The sequence below is a fragment of the Cetorhinus maximus genome, chromosome 16 (genome assembly GCF_964194155.1).
Source record: "Cetorhinus maximus chromosome 16, sCetMax3.hap1.1, whole genome shotgun sequence".
Classification (NCBI taxonomy): Eukaryota; Metazoa; Chordata; class Chondrichthyes; order Lamniformes; family Cetorhinidae; genus Cetorhinus; species Cetorhinus maximus.
The window spans coordinates 17,671,106-17,683,497 of record NC_135894.1 but is presented as its reverse complement, the minus strand read 5'-3'; positions in this window follow the sequence as shown (position 1 = coordinate 17,683,497).

The window sequence follows — 12,392 nt, the reverse complement described above, 5'->3', positions numbered from 1 at the left end:
CATAGTTCATTATGACCCAGATCTTCCAAGCTCCAGATGGTCAAAGACCGGACGTACCCCAAAAGATATGCTATGGGACCCCTCAGATGTCCCAATGCAAGGACTCCATTGGAATTGCCCAGGAAGAGTGAACTTCCAATGGGCAATCCCCCTGCTTCCTGGGACTCTCTGAGTTAGAGTAGGAGATTTCAGACAGTTCTGTCTTACTCACCTGGACTGTTACCCAGGAAATATTAGACAGAAAAAACCCCTGGCCTAACTCCTGGGTAACTGCACAATTGACAACCAAAACACTGATCTCCCCCCCAACCCACACACCAACTACACCCCTGACCCAATCTGACTAGCCCGTGACACAACTTTACTAGCCCCCAGCACCTGACTTACCCCTCAGCCCGACCTGACTCACCCCCTCAGCCCGACCTGACTCACCCCCTCAGCCCGACCTGACTCGCCCCCAGCACCTGACTCACCCCCTCAGCCCGACCCGACTCGCCCCCAGCACCTGACTCATCCCCTCAACCCGACCTGACTCACCCCCAGTACCTGACTACCCCTCCCCAACTCCCTCCGCTGAGTGACCTGACCCAACCCCGCTATCCAACTCCCCTCTGACCCCCTGACTGTGCCCCGACTCGCCCTGACTAGCCCTTACCACCCAATCCCCCCTGTTCCAACCTGACCAGACCCCACCACCCAACTCCCTCCTGACTCCGCTCTGACCCCACCGACTCTACCCCAAACCAACCTGATTAGCCCCCGACTCAAACTGACTACCCCTCCCGACCCGACTACCCCAACCCACAATACCCACCTGCCTCCCTGCCACCCTATCCACTTGCCATCCTACCCCTTTACCCACCACATCCCCTTACCCATTCTATCCCCTTAAACCATCCTACCCCCTTACACACTTACCTTACCCATTCTATCCCCTTAAACCATCCTACCCCCTTACACACTACCTTACCCATTCTATCCCCTTAAAACATCCTAGCCCCTTACCCACTTACCTTACCCATTCTACCCCCTTAAACCATCCTATCCCCTTTCCCACTTTCCTTCCCCCTCATCCACCTTACCCCCTTATCCACCCCACCATCTTACACACTTATATTACCCACCTTACTCCCTTACACACTTACCTTACCCACCTTGCCCACTTACCTTACCCACCTTACACAGTTAACTTACCCACCTTACCCACTTACCTTACTCTACCCACTAACACACTTCCCTTCTCTGCGTAGCTTTTCAAAGAAGCTTTGGGATATTTGAACTCTTTCCTTACAGAATACGGTAGCTAGTGCTGTAAGAAGGGGGCGTAGTTTCTGTGCAGATTCCCTCCGCTGTTCCCTCTGAGGCTTCCTGTGCTGACTGAGTTCTGCAGGATCCTCCACTAGAAGGTTACCCTGAAAAACTGAAGAAAGGTCAGAGTCGGAAATAGGGGTTCAGACCCTGAACAGAAGATTGGGGCCTATACTTCCAAGTTTTGTTTTATCTACAAATTTTGAAATTGTGCCCTAATCTAAGTCATTAATTTACATCAAGAAAAGCAGTGGTCCTAGAACCTGGGCAACCCTACTCTATACCTTCCTCTAGTTTGAAAAACTATGGTTCACCATGACCCTATTGCAACTTTTAAGTATGGCCAGCTTTTCTAGTATCTGCTCTTTATCCATTTTTGTCCATCTAGTATCTCAACTCTCTTATCTTTCACTATGACCTTGACACCACCTTCTTCCTGAGTGAAAACAGATGCAAAGTGTTAATTTAGTACCTCAGCCATGCCCTCTGTTTCCGTCTATATGTCTCCTTTTTAGTTCATAATCAGTCACACCCTTCCTGTAACTACCGTTTTACAATTTTTTATGGCTATAAGAGGCTTTTGGGTTACTTTTTATGTTAGCTGCCAGTTTCTTCTCGTAATCTTTCTTTGTCCCTCTTATTTCCTTTTTCACTTCCCCTCTGAACTTTCTCTGTTCAGCTTTGTTTCCCTTGTATTATCAACCTGACATCTATCATATGGACCCCTTTTCTGCTTCATCTTGCTCTCTGTCACCTTCATCATCCAGGGAGCTCTGGCTTTGGTTGCTCTGCCTCCCCCTCATCAGAATGTATCTCCATTTTACCCAAGACATCGCCTTTTTAAAGATAATCCATTGATCAATTCAGTTTTACCTGTCAATCTTTGATTCCAGTTTACCCCTGAAATTGGCCCTCCACCCATGAAGTATTTTTACTCCATATTTTTCCTTTTTCTTCTCCATAGCAAACCTAAGTCTTAAACTATGATTAGTGTTCTCTAAATGTTCCCCTTCTGACACTTGAAACACTTGACCCACCTCATTCCTCAGGACCATTCAGCAATACCCCCATCTTTGTTGGGCTGGAAATGTACTGATCAAGAAAATTCTCCTGAACACACCTTTCGGAAATTCTTCCCCCTCTCTGCCCTTCTGCCCTTTATACAATGACTATCACAGTTTATATCAGGATAATTGAAATCCCCCATTATCACCACTCTATGATTCTTCACCCCTCTATAATTTCCATGCAAATTGCGCCTCTATATCTTTCACATCTGTTGGTGACCCTCAGAATACACCAGATGGTTTAGTAGCACATCTGTTGTTTTGTAACTCTATCCAAATAGGTTCTGTCCTTGAAACCTTCAGGACATCCTCTCTCTCTCTCTCTCCAGCACTGTAAAATTCTCCTTAATCAATAATGCCACCCCACCTCCTTTCTTTCCTTCCCTATCTTTTCCTATGCTGTGAGTGGGACCTCCAAGCACACTCACGCTGCTGAGGAGCCAGCAATAGGAAGAGTAGCAGCACCTTGGAGGCCCCTTAGGTAGGAAAGCAGTGGCTGCCATTGCAGCAGGAGCTACATTAGTGGAGACATTAGCCTCCGTGAAGTGACTGCAATGGCATTCCTTTTGCTCCAGAGACCTGAGCATTATAATTTAATGCTGGCAGCTTGATAAAAGGCCTCACATGGTTCACAGGTCAGATCTCCCGCTGTGAAGCTGCCTCTGTTCAATTTCCAGGCTCTTGAGACAGGGTAGAGGGCCCATGCATCATCAGAAATATTGAGATCCAAGTCTACAATAGGGGCTAATTGCCCCATTAATTGCCCTGCTTGGTTACCTGCCGCTGCTGGTGAGTTGCTGCTGGGATACCGCCTTCAGGAAAAGCGGTGGGTACATGTCACGGAGACAACCCAATGTAAGCCGATTGCGTTTTCTTTCCTACTGCCCCTCCTCCAAAGCTGTTTCCGTGAGGCTGGGAAAATTCAACCCCTTGTATCCAAGAATATTTAGTAACCAGTCCTGCCTGTGTTTAAACCAGATTGCCATTATCGCCACAACATCACATTCCCTTGTCACTATTTGCACCTGCAGCTCACCAACCTTATTTGCCATGCTTAATGAATTTACATACATGTGCTATAAACTTAATTTAGACCTTATTATGTTTCCTCTTAGTCTGATCCTACCTAATATCTTACTATTTCTTGCTCTAGTGAACTATTGCTCTCCCAATACTTTGTGCACCCTGTTTCTGCTTTCTAATGCTGCAAGCTGTTTCCCATTCCCTTGCCAAATTAGTTTAAACCCTCTCCAACATCACGAGCAAACTGCCCGCGTCTCATCTGAAAGATGACACCTTTTGGCAGTGCAGCACTCCCTCAGTATTGCACTGAAGGGTCAGCCAAGATTTTATATCCAAATCATTGGAGTGGGACTTTGAATGAACAACTGTCTGATTCAGAGGCATGAGGGTTACCAGCTGAGCCACAGCTGACACATAGGAAACTTGACCTATTAGAGCAACCAGTGGAATTTGTCAAAACATGTACAGTCATATCAAAACATTTCCAGTGCTTTACAACCATATACTTTAAAATTACCTGGAATGTACTGGAATATCAGGTGTCCATTCCTCAGAACACCAGCTTCACTGAGTTACTCAAAATGTGCAAGGTATTATTATCCAGTTTTAGGCATATTTGTGCGGTGCCAAGCTTTATATGAGGGTGAAGCTTGCATGTAGTTGTAGAGGAATGGATAAGACACAGCAAATATAAATCCCTCCTCTAAACCGTTTGCTTATTATGCAGGCGCATGCTAACATGATAATACTGTCCGAAGTAAAGTTGGAGAGTCTCTAGATGGCCTTTTGTGCACCTCCCCAGACCCACTATTGGCAGCTGTGCCTTTAGTTGTCGGGGCTACACACTCTGGAAATCCCTCCCTAAATCTCTCAATATCTCTTCCTCCCTCTCCTTTTAAGGTCTTCATGCATTTTGGTAGGAAGAATGTGGACAGGCAATAAGAAAATGAGGGGTGAAATTTTGAAGGGGGTGCAGGAGCAGAAAGATCTGGGTGTATATATGCATAGATTATTGAAGGTGGCAGGACAGGTGGAGAGAGTGGTTCATAAAGCGTATAGTATCCTGGGCTTTATTAATAGGGGCATAGAGTGCAAGAGCAAGGAGGTTATGCTGAAGTTATATAAGACACTAATTAAACCTCAGCTGGAGTATTGTCTACAGTTCTGGGTGCCACATTATAGGAAGGATGTGAACACATTGGAGAGAGTGCAGAAGAGGTTTACAAGAATGGTTCCAGGGATGAGGAACTTCAGCTATGAGGATAGATTGGAGAGGTTGGGACTGTTTTCCTTGGAGAGATGAAGGCTAAGAGGAGATTTGATAGAGATGCTCAAAATCATGAGGGGGCTGGACAGATTAGATAGGGACAAGCTGTTCCTGCTCGTAAAAGGATCAAGAACGAGAGGGCACAGATTTAAAGTGATTTGCAAAAGAAGCAAATGTGACGTGAGAAAAAACTTTTTCACACAACGAGTGGTTCGGGTCTGGAACGCACTGCCTGGAAATGTGGTGGAGACAGGTTCAATCGAGGCATTCAAAAGGACATTAGATGATTATTTGAATAGGAACAATGTGCAGGGGTACAGGGAAAAGGCAGGGCAATGGCATTAGGTTATAATGCTCATTTGAAGAGCTAGTGCAGACATGATGGGCTGAATGGCCTCCTCCTGTGCCTTTAAAATTCTGTGATTCTGAGCTCCCACCTCTCTGACAAAATTTTTGGTCACCCTTCCCAGTATCTCTTTATTTTTAATTTTTGCCTGTGTAAAGCACGTTTGAACTCTTGTCTCTGTAAGAAGTGTTATATAAATGCAAGTTGTTGTTATTGTTGTTACATAAGAACCAGACTAGGCCATTCAGCTCCTCAAAGCTGATCTACCATTCAATTCAATCATGATCTGTACCCCAATTCTTTTATTCATTTTCCTTAATACCTTACCTAATAAAAATCAATTGATCTTAACCTTGAAAATGTAGGTTGAACCCCCAGCATCCACGTCTTATGAGGGAGAAAGTTCTAGGCTACCATTATATTTTGTGTATAAAAAGTGCTTCCTGATTTTACTCTCGAATTGCCTAACTCTAGTTTTAAGATTGTGCTCCCTCTGCAACACCACCACCCCCCAACCGCGCCCCCATCCCTGTTCTGGATTCCTCCACGAGAGGTAACAGTAGGTGGGATTTTCCCAGATTTGCACTATGTACGGTAGCAGGCGGGAAAAATGGAGTCCTACCCGCCAACAAAAATGGCGGGTTTTCACGCCCTATCGTCCTGAGCCCTCCTCATTATATATTCACGCCCATGAAACACGCCATGGCAAGTGGGCTCTCATTCGCCTGCCCACCATCACCCCGCTGCTGCATGATGCCAGCCACCATGTGTAAAAGGCAGCTGCCAGCAAAGGACACATCACTGCCAACTCACCACTGCTGCCCGGGAGACATGGCCAGCAAAGGCAAAAAGACTGCAGCCCCCCGCTTCAACGACAGGCCCCTCGAGTGACTGCTGGATGCTGTAAAGGCCTGACAAGATGTCCTGTACACCCGCTCTGGCTGCAGGATGGGCAGCAATGTCACCAATCTGGCTTGGGAGGGGGTGGCAGCGGTGGTCAGTGCGAACCCCCTGCAGAGGAGGACAGCCACCCAGTGCTGCAAAAGGATGAATGATCTCTGTTCCGCCAGGGTAAGTCACTCTTTTTATCACTCCCAACTCACAAACCAATCACACATCCACAGGGCCCTCACTCACTGCCAGTGCAAGGGACATCACCATTCGCACTCTCACACTCACCGTCATTGTCCTCATCCCGTCCATGGGACTACTCACCACCCACACAGGCCAGGCATAATTATCATCAGGCCCGGCTGGCGTCCTGATACACTCTCCCCATCTCTATCTGTGCAGGACAAACTGGCTCACAACAGGAGGGAAAGGTCGCAGACAGGTGGAGGGATGCCGGAAATTAAAGTTCTGACAGAATTCGAAACCAGAGCCATCCAGCTGGCCGGTGATGACCGGGACCGATCCTGTGCTGACAGTGAGGTCGGCGCTGCTCTACCAAGTGAGAATCCAGCAGTGTAACATCCATCAGACAACCATGCCATGAGTGATGCGTCCTCTTTCACAGGCCACTGCCATGCACTAATTATCTCCCCTTCGCAGGCACATCTGCCAAACTGCTGACAGAGTCCATGACCTAGGCCTCCAATCAAGCTCTGAAGAAACCTCTGAAGAGAATCTGGAGGCACCCTCCCTGAAGTCCCATCACAGCGCTCACCCACACCCTCCACCAGTGCAGAGACACACACCTCAGTGGGACCTCGCTTTAGAGTAGCCTCGGGATCACAATCTGGTGAGCACATCACACTTTCTGATCCACAGCAGGCGGAGGCAGGGACTTCCCAGGTCCCCGGCACTCGGAGGACTGCTGGAGGCCAGAACGTTGCTGAGTCCGAGTCAGATGTTGACCCTCAGGACTCAGCCATGTCACAGTTGCTGGAGCTGCAAAGACAAGCTAGGGAACATCAGGAAGGGATGTCCGCTGCACTCCTCAGATTGCAAGGCACGATGGAGGAGTCTGTCCATCTTCAGGCTGAGGTGATAGCGCCGGCATCGCCAACGCACCAAGGCCAACACTGGCAGGATGGCGGCCGCCATGGAGACCTTGGTCCAGGATGTCGCTCCTGCACTGATGTGCAAGCTGAACTCCATCGCTGATGCCATAGTTGGCCTCCAACAGTGTGTACATGAGAGGGGTGCTGGGCAGCTCGATCTCACTCCAGCTACGCCTTCTGCTCACGGAGTCAGCCAGGGGCCCTCAAGCACCCACAGGGAGGAGGATCAGCAGGTGCACGCAGAATCACAGAATCTCACAGTGCAGAAGAGGCCCTTCGGCCCATCAAGTCTGCACCGACACGTGAGAAACACCTGACCTACCTACCTAATTCTATTTACCAGCACTTGGCCCATAGCCTTGAATGTTATGATGTGCCAAGTGCTCATCCAGGTACTTTTTAAAGGATGTGAGGCAACCCACCACCACCACCCTCCCAGGCAGCGCATTCCAGACCGTCACCACCCTCTGGGTAAAAAAGTTTTTCCTCACATCCCCCCTAAACCTCCTGCCCCTCACCTTGAACTTATATCCCCTCGTGACTGACCCTTCAACTAAGGGGAACAGCTGCTCCCCATCCACCCTGTCCATGCCCCTCATAATCTTGTACACCTCGATCAGGTCGCCCCTCAGTCTTCTCTGCTCCAACAAAAACAACCCAAGTCTATCCAACCTCTCTTCATAACTTAAATGTTTCATCCCAGGCAACATCCTGGTGAATCTCCTCTGCACCCCCTCCAGTGCAATCACATCCTTCCTATAATGTGGCGACCAGAACTGCACACAGTACTCCAGCTGTGGTCTCACCAAGGTTTTATACAACTCCAACATGACCTCCCTACTTTTGTAATCTATGCCTCGATTGATAAAGGCAAGTGTCCCATATGCCTTTTTCACCACCCCACTAATATGCCCCTTCAGAGATCTATGGACACACACGCCAAAGTCCCTTTGTTCCTCCGAACTTCCTAGTGTCATGCCGTTCATTGAATACTTCCTTGTCAAATTACTCCTTCCAAAGTTTATCACCTCACACTTTTCAGGGTTAAATTCCATCTGCCACTTATCTGCCCATTTGACCATCCCATCTATATCTTCCTGTAGCCCAAGACACTCAACCTCACAGTTAACCACCCGGCCAATCTTTGTGTCATCCGCAAATTTACTAATCCTACCCCCCACATAGTCATCTATGTTGTTTATATAAATGACAAATAATAGGGGACCCAGCACAGATCCCTGTGGCACGCCACTGGACACTGGCTTCCAGTCACTAAAGCATCCTTCTGTCATCACCCTCTGCCTCCTACAACTAAGCCAATTTTGAATCCACCTTATCAAATTACCCTGTATCCCATGTGCATTTGCCTTCTTTATAAGTCTCCCATGTGGGAACTTGTCAAAGGCTTTGCTGAAATCCATATAAACTACATCAACTGCACTACCCTCACCTATACACCTGGTCACCTCCTCAAAAAATTCAATCAAATTTGTTAGGCATGACCTCCCTCTGACAAAGCCATGCTGACTATCCCTGATCAAACTTTGCCTCTCCAAGTGGAGATAGATTCTCTCCTTCAGAATTTTCTCCAATAGTTTCCCTACCACTGACATGAGACTCACTGGCCTGTAGTTCCCTGGCTTATCTCTACAACCCTTCTTAAATAGCAGAACCACGTTAGCTGTTCTCCAGTCCTCTGGCACCTCCCCCGTAGCCAGAGATGAATTAAAAATTCGGGTCAGAGCCCCTGCAATCTCCTCCCTTGCCTCCCTCAGCAGTCTGGGACACAAATCATCCGGATCTGGAGATTTGTCCACTTTTAAGCCTGCCAACACCTCCAATACCTTGTCACTCCCTATATTAATTTGCTTAAGGACCTCACAGTCTCTCCCCGGGGCCATCCACCCAGGTGACTCCAGGAGTGTCCGGCCCATCCGACCTCCCTCTTCCTGTGACCTCAGCAGCTCCAGCTCCACAGGCCAAGGAGGGTGTCACTGCCACACAGCAGGACCCCGAAAGCAGGCCGGGGCCCTCCAGGTCTCGGCCCTCCAGAGGACGCCTGCCAAGGTCATCACAGACAGGGCTTCGCAGTCAGCAGGCTGCCTCCACCTCCACTGTGGATGTCCAGAGAGCACCAAGACGTAGCGGTAGTGTTAGGAAAGTTAGGTAAAAGTAGTTGCACATCCTGGCCACGGGTGTTGATCACTTGTACATAATGTTCAGTATTGTCAATAAACTCCCAAGAATGTCTCCTTGCCTGTGGCTCCTTGTTCTGTTGAGCAGTGTTCTTGTCACTCAGATGTGAAGCCTTTCTGCACAAGATAAAGGCAGGTGTCTCAGTCCAGGGCCTCTTCCCTGTTCTCTGTGCAGCCTTCAGACCACAGTGATGGTCCAGCCTCACACTCCCTGGACACATTACTGATGCCTGCACCTCGGCGGTGCTGGTCATTGCTGCTTGAGTGTAGTGGGCAGGTGTCACAGAGTTCTCCCATTCTCTCTGTGTGCTCTCAGCACCTTTAAGGTGGGGCTGGCCCCCATCACACCAGCATCTGTGACCAGTGATGCTGTGCACCAGCTCCTGAAGGGCTGAGGTGCTGAAGGCGGACACAGCATCAGATGCATCTAAAGTTTCATGGCTGCGTCTCTGAGATGGCCCTGATCATGGAGCATAAGCGAGCTGCCCTCGGCCAGACAGGAGTCAGACATTCTCAGAGGCTGTGTGAGGATCTATGGAGTGCCCTCACTGCATGTTGTCATAAACCTCCTGTAATCGAGCGACTATTAGGGCCTCTACTGCGTCTCCATGACAGGGGCATTCTCTCAGAGGGTATTGGTGCTGCCATAATCCAGACTGGAGTCAAACGTTCACAACTGTGATGTGAGGATCTATGAGGTCACCTCACTGCATGTCATCATCATCCTCCACAAATCTGGCAGCTATGAGGGCCTCCCGAGTGCACCTGCCTCGTCCGGCCAGTGCGAGAGCCTCATCCCCATCATTGTCACCACTGAGGACCCCGTCACCCTCAACCCCGTCGGCATTCTCCTCATCTGAGGACACCTCCAGCTCCTCCATCTCCTCCTCAGCCAGCTCCTCTCCCTGTAGCAGCACCAGGTTGTAAAGGGCGCAGCAGACGACAACAATGCGTGACAACCTCTGCGGACTGTATTACAGGCTCCGCCAGACCAGTCCAGGCACCGGAGCCTCATCTTCAGCATCCCGGGTCTGCTCCACCAAGTTACGAGCTGCTGCATGAGCTTCATTATAGCGTCGCTCTGCTGCAGACTGAGGCCGCCACATGGGTGACATCAGCCACGGCCTCTGTTGTTCCCAAGGAGCCAAAGCTGCAGCCTCTGTGGACCCTGGAAGGCTGCAGGGATCTGTGAGCGACTCAGGATGTAGGCATCGTGCACACTCCCTGGAAACCGTGCGCATACCTGCAGGATGCGTTTCTGGTGGTCGCATATCAGCTGCATGTTCAGTGAGTGGAGGCCCTTGTGGTTGATGGAGTCCACCGAGTGTAGCGACGGAGAACTGAGCGCCACATGAGTGCAGTCAATCGCACCCTGCACCTGTGGGAATCCCGAGATCCGGGTGAATCCAATGGCCCTGGCATCCTGGCTGTCCCGGTCCCGGGCAGAATACACAAAGTTGTTGCCATGGAGAAGGTGGCATCCGTGGTCTCATGGATGCATTTGTGGGTGGCGGCTTGTGAAATCCCACAGAGGTCACCTGAAAGGAGCCACTGGCATAGAAATTGAGCACCTTGGTCACTTTCACAGCCACTGGCAGTGGATGCCCTCCATGTCCCCTTGGCGCCAAGCCCTGCAGCAAGTGGCAGATTTGAGCCACCAGGTCCCTCGACATGCGCAGTCATTGGCGACACTGATTCTCAGTCATCTGAAGGACTGTAAGGCGGCATCTATCCTGGGTGTCGCTAGGCGCCAACCAGCCACAGCTCGCTGTCGCTTCTGGGCTGCGTGTGCAGGAGCCTGTTGCCCTTCTTCATGAGGTTGCTGCTCCTGCCTTTGCATAGCCAGGAGCCTCAGTCACTCTCCCCTCCGTCTTCTACAGTCTCTGTAGGCCATCAGGCAGACAGCTAGGTCTCCAGGATCCATGATCCTGACGTGGTCCTCCTGCAGCACAAAGGAAAAGAGAGAGAGATGTGGTTATCATGGCTTTACTTAGCACCTTCCCTGACCCTGTGTGACCGCCCCTTAATGCTTCCTGGAGAGTGCTGGTCACCCCTCAGATGGCCAGAGATGACTGCGCCGCATGGCTGTCCCGCCAACCTGCAACATGGGGGGGCACTGGTGCAAACCGGGATGCTGAGATTGGAAAGGGCTGTGAGCGTCTCCCACAGTGACTGCTACATGGCCAGCATTGGCGAGGAGATTGTACATCGTGTGCAGTGCAACTGCTCCACAGTCCAATAAAGTGGTGACGGACTCGAAATCTGTGCTGGGAGTGATGGGGGGGTGGGTGGGAGGCAGTGGGGTAAGGTATGGAGCGCTTGGTGGCCCTTTGGTGTCTCTGCGATTCTTGCATGGGCGGGCAGGCTAGGAGCCTGACCCCAGTCATATCACTGTGGCTGCACCTGATCTGTCTCAGTTGCAGAGGCCTGGTCGGTTTATACAGGTGTCCCTAATGTGTACCCACTCCCCTCGCTTATCCTGCCCCCCACCTCGATTGCCTGTGCGCAGGATGCAGCGCCAGGGCAGCACTCGACCCCCTCCCACCCCCACTCCACCACCTACAACAGTTGCCTCTGAGGTTGGCCAGCACTTGCCCCGGCCCCCGGTGCCCCTGAGGCCTGTAAACAATGGGCGAGCTGTGGAAAACGCTGCTGCTTACACATCTCAGTTCCCCCAAAGTGAAGGCCGCCAAGTGTATGCCGCCTGTGTGCTGTTGTGAAACACGTCAGTGTGCTTTCTCGCCGACGTGGACAGATGGTGCAGTGAGGTTCCAAGAGCCTGGCGGGATGGCCTTTTCATTATAAGCTGACGTGTTACAGTTAGCTCCCCACCGACCGATGGCGGGAAACGCGGCCCACAGTTGGCAGGCTGAGCGGACGATCGTGCCATATTTTCCGTGCACACCACCTTTCACGCCTGCTGCCAATTTCTCTGTATCTACCCTTTTGAACAGTGTTATTTTTAAATACCATGCACAGCAATACAAATAGTGCCTGGGTATTTAATATTCGCTCCAAGCCCTGTACCAAATTCCCTCTCTCCCAGTGCATGCCCAACATCTGCAGCCTCTGGTTCACAGGCAGTCCCCAGGACAAAGCAAACCCAACCCTTGAGGTCCGGGCTACTCTGTCCTTTTTGTTCTAATCTCCTCTTTGCTGGTTTATCCTGTTTGAATTTTTTGG